The sequence below is a fragment of the Oncorhynchus tshawytscha genome, unplaced genomic scaffold (genome assembly GCF_018296145.1).
Source record: "Oncorhynchus tshawytscha isolate Ot180627B unplaced genomic scaffold, Otsh_v2.0 Un_contig_5849_pilon_pilon, whole genome shotgun sequence".
NCBI lineage: Eukaryota > Metazoa > Chordata > Actinopteri > Salmoniformes > Salmonidae > Oncorhynchus > Oncorhynchus tshawytscha.
Genome location: NW_024609146.1, coordinates 87501 through 92500, shown reverse-complemented (window position 1 = coordinate 92500; position 5000 = coordinate 87501). Strand labels below are relative to the sequence as shown.

The window sequence follows — 5000 nt, the reverse complement described above, 5'->3', positions numbered from 1 at the left end:
TGTGAAGAAGTTTAAAGCTGGATTTGGATACAAAAAGATTTCCCAAGCTTTAAACATCCCAAGGAGCACTGTGCAAGCGATAATATTGAAATGGAAGGAGTATCAGACCACTGCAAATCTACCAAGACCTGGCCGTCCCTCTAAACTTTCAGCTCATACAAGGAGAAGACTGATCAGAGATGCAGCCAAGAGGCCCATGATCACTCTGGATGAACTGCAGAGATCTACAGCTGAGGTGGGAGACTCTGTCCATAGGACAACAATCAGTCATATATTGCACAAATCTGGCCTTTATGGAAGAGTGGCAAGAAGAAAGCCATTTCTTAAAGATATCCATAAAAAGTGTCATTTAAAGTTTGCCACAAGCCACCTGGGAGACACACCAAACATGTGGAAGAAGATGCTCTGGTCAGAGGAAACCAAAATTGAACTTTTTGGCAACAATGCAAAACGTTATGTTTGGCGTAAAAGCAACACAGCTCATCACCCTGAACACACCATCCCCACTGTCAAACATGGTGGTGGCAGCATCATGGTTTGGGCCTGCTTTTCTTCAGCAGGGACAGGGAAGATGGTTAAAATTGATGGGAAGATGGATGGAGCCAAATACAGGACCATTCTGGAAGAAAACCTGATGGAGTCTGCAAAAGACCTGAGACTGGGATGGAGATTTGTCTTCCAACAAGACAATGATCCAAAACATAAAGCAAAATCTACAATGGAATGGTTCAAAAATAAACATATCCAGGTGTTAGAATGGCCAAGTCAAAGTCCAGACCTGAATCCAATCGAGAATCTGTGGAAAGAACTGAAAACTGCTGTTCACAAATGCTCTCCATCCAACCTCACTGAGCTCGAGCTGTTTTGCAAGGAGGAATGGGAAAAAAATTCAGTCTCTCGATGTGCAAAACTGATAGAGACATACCCCAAGCGACTTACAGCTGTAATCGCAGCAAAAGGTGGCTCTACAAAGTATTAACTTAAGGGGGCTGAATAATTTTGCACGCCCAATTTTTCAGTTTTTGATTTGTTAAAAAAGTTTGAAATATCCAATAAATGTCGTTCCACTTCATGATTGTGTCCCACTTGTTGTTGATTCTTCACAAAAAATACAGTTTTATATCTTTATGTTTGAAGCCTGAAATGTGGCAAAAGGTCGCAAAGTTCAAGGGGGCCGAATACTTTCACAAGGCACTGTACATACTGCACCAATACATACAACGAACAATCACTATAACATACTACTACATACTGCACCAATACATACAACGAACAATCACCATAACATACTACTACATACTGCACCAATACTTACAACGAACAATCACCGACAAAGACATGAGGTAAAACAGAGGGTTAAATACACAACATGTAATGAAGGGATTTGAAACCAGGTGTGAAGACAAGACAAAGCCAATGAAAAATGGATCAGCGCTGGCTAGAAGGTCGGTGACGTCGACTGCCGAACACCACCTGAACAAAGAAAGGGACCATTTTCGGCAGAAGTCGTGACAGTCTGTAACAGTTTGGGACGAGAGTGTCTCCCCTTTGAAGAGGGGGATGACCGCGGCAGCTTTCCAATCTATGGGAATCTCACACGTTATGAAAGAGAGGTTGAACAGACTGGTAATAGTTGTTGCAACAATGGTGGTGGATAATTTTAGGAAGAGAGGGTCCAGATTGTCTAGCCCAGCTGATTTGTAGGGATTCAGATTTTGCAACTCTTTCAGAACATCAGCTGTCTGGATTTGGGTGAAGGAGAAGCTGGGGAGGTTTGGGGGAAGTTGCTGCAGGGGGTGTAGAGCTGTTGGCCGGGGTACGGGTAGCCAGATAGAAAGCATGGCCAGCCGTAGAGAAATGCTTATTGAAATTCCCAATTTTCGTGGATTTATCAGTGGTGACAGTGTTTCCTAGCCTCAGTGCAGTGGGCAGCTGGGAGGAGGTGTTCTTACTCTCCATGAACTTTCCAGTGTCCCAAAACGTTTTGGAATTAGTGCTGCAGGATGCAAATTTCTGTTTGAAAAAGCTAGCCTTTGCCTTCCTAACTGACTATGTGTATTGGTTCCTGGCTTCTCTGAAAAGTTGCATATCGTGGGGACTATTCGAAGCTAGTGCAGTACGCCACAGGGCGATTTTGTGCTGGTTAAGGGCAGTCAAGTCTGGAGTGAACCAAGGGCTATATCTGTTCTTTGTTCATTTTTTTTTGAAAGGGGCATGCTTATTTACGATGGTGAGGAAAGCACTTTTAAAGAAGATTTAGAGTTTCTTCTGTCTGAATATACAGTATTTATCCAGAGCTGACTTTTATACAAGCTTTAATATAATAATAATACTATATTAACCCTAACCTTAACCATTACCCTAACCTTTACCCTGACTCTAAACCTTACTGTAACCCTAGCAACAGGTTACATAACACATTTACTCTGACTCTTAACCTTACTGTAACCCTAGCAACAAGTTACATATCAACACATTTACCCTGACTCTTAACCTTACTGTAACCCTAGCAACAGGTTACATATCAACACATTTACCCTGACTCTTAACCTTACTGTAACCCTAGCAACAGGTTACATATCAACACATTTGTAGTTGATAGTTTGTTCAATATTTATCTGCCGATCAATCATGTTGTGTTGTATCAGCAGGAGATGAAGAAGCAGCACCCTCCTCTTCCTCACCAGGATGTCCAGAGAGAGATCAGAGAGGGGGAGTAACTGGGGATACACCATGATGGAGCCCTGATACAGAGGACAGAGCACAGGTGAGAGGGGGAGGAGGGGAACTGTGTTTGTGGAGGGGGAGGAGGGTAACTGTGTTTGTGGAGGGGGAGGAGGGGAACTGTGTTTGTGGAGGGGGAGGAGGGGAACTGTGTTTGTGGAGGGGAGGAGGGGAACTGTGTTTGTGGAAGGGGAGGAGGGGAACTGTGTTTGTGGAGGGGGAGGAGGGGAACTGTGTTTGTGGAGGAGAGGGGAACTGTGTTTGTGGAAGGGGAGGAGGGGAACTGTGTTTGTGGAAGGGGAGGAGGGGAACTGTGTTTGTGGAGGGGGAGGAGGGGAACTGTGTTTGTGGAGGGGAGGGAACTGTGTTTGTGGAGGGGGAGGGGAACTGTGTTTGTGGAGGGGGAGGAGGGGAACTGTGTTTGTGGAGGGGGAGGAGGGGAACTGTTTTTGTGGAGGGGGACTGTTTGTGGAGGGGGAGGAGGGTAAACTGTGTTTGTGGAGGGGGACTGTTTGTGGAGGGGGAGGAGGGTAACTGTGTTTGTGGAGGGGGAGGAGAGTATGTGTGTTTGTGAGAGAGAGAGAAATGAGAGAGAGAATTAATGAAGGAGAGAGAGCAAAGGAGAAACAGACAGAGACAGTTACAGAGACAGTTACAGAGACAGTTACAGAGACAGTTACAGAGACAGTTACAGAGACAGTTACAGAGACAGTTACAGAGACAGTCACAGAGACAGTCACAGAGACAGTCACAGAGACAGTCACAGAGACAGTTACAGAGACAGTTACAGAGACAGTTACAGAGACAGTTACAGAGACAGTTACAGAGAGTTACAGAGACAGTCACAGAGACAGTCACAGAGACAGTTACAGAGACAGTTACAGAGAGGAGGGTCTCTGTGTTCGTGTATAAGGCTGTGCGTTGGTCTGAGGTGATTGTCTCTAATCTGGCTCAGCGGGGTGACGCAGTAACACACACACTCACCGTAATCTCATTATCTGTGTGTGTGTGTGTGTGTGTGTAAGCACAAGCCATTTGTCCGATGTGTGTTTTATTTGAGTTTGAATGTATAAACGTGCTGTAAGTGAAAGAACTATGAAGAAGAAGTTGAACGAGGTGAAGTGAAAGAGTAAAAGAGAGAGGTAGAGGAGGAGAAGATGGGAAGAGTGAGGCAGGGAGAAGGAGTGAATGGTGGAGTAGGGCACATGTGCTGCTGTAGCCTCATTAGCCTCTCGAGTGAGTGTGTGTGTGTGTGTGTGTTTGTGTGTGTGTGTGTGTTTGTGTGTGTGTGTGTGTGTGTGTGTTTGTGTGTGTGTGTGTTTGTGTGTGTGTGTGTGTGTTTGTGTCAGTATTATCCTGTCAGAGGAAATCTAACTCCTCCCATTGTTTCTACTTATCTAATAGAGAGAGAGAGAGAGAGAGAGAGAGAGAGAGAGAGAGAGAGAGAGAGAGAGAGAGAGAGAGAGAGAGAGAGAGAGATAAAAATAGAAAGAGTGTCAGTGATGAACGATTGATCAAGAAAAGACTGGGGAAATAAGAGCTAGGTGGATGAGACTGACAGACATGGAGGCAGGGAGAGACAGTGAGAAGGTACTCTGCAATAGAAGTGTTCACATGACTCCACCACCTTGTTTCTTGACAGTGAAATGCTTTGCTACGCTGTGTCTATTGTTTAATGGCTCCTCCCTCACAACACTGTAGTAGACAACAATGAGATTAGATACCAGTGTTCTGTTTTACATTCTGATAAATAGACAACAATGGGATTAGATACCAGTGTTCTGTCATACATTCTGATAAATAGACAACAATGGGATTAGATACCAGTGTTCTGTCATACATTCGGATAAATAGACAACAATGGGATTAGATACCAGTGTTCTGTTTTATATTCTGATAAATAGACAACAATGGGATTAGATACCAGTGTTCTGTTTTACATTCTGATAAATAGACAACAATGAGATTAGATACCAGTGTTCTGTTTTACATTCTGATAAATAGACAACAATGGGATTAGATACCAGTGTTCTGTTTTACATTCTGATAAATAGACAACAATGGGATTAGATACCAGTGTTCTGTCATACATTCTGATAAATAGACAACAATGGGATTAGATACCAGTGTTCTGTTTTACATTCTGATAAATAGACAACAATGAGATTAGATACCAGTGTTCTGTTTTACATTCTGATAAATAGACAACACTGAGATTAGATACCAGTGTTCTGTTTTACATTCGGATAAATAGACAACAATGGGATTAGATACCA

General features: G+C 43.5%; 1 protein-coding gene across 1 annotated transcript in view; it reads left to right on the top strand.

Annotated features, from left to right (window-relative positions):
• The window catches only part of LOC121844333 (FERM and PDZ domain-containing protein 1-like), a 90019-nt gene that overhangs the window by 18901 nt on the left and 66118 nt on the right, over nt 1-5000 (top strand). The window contains 1 exon segment of the mRNA XM_042314338.1: nt 2652-2767. The gene's annotated coding sequence lies outside the window, so the exon portion shown is untranslated.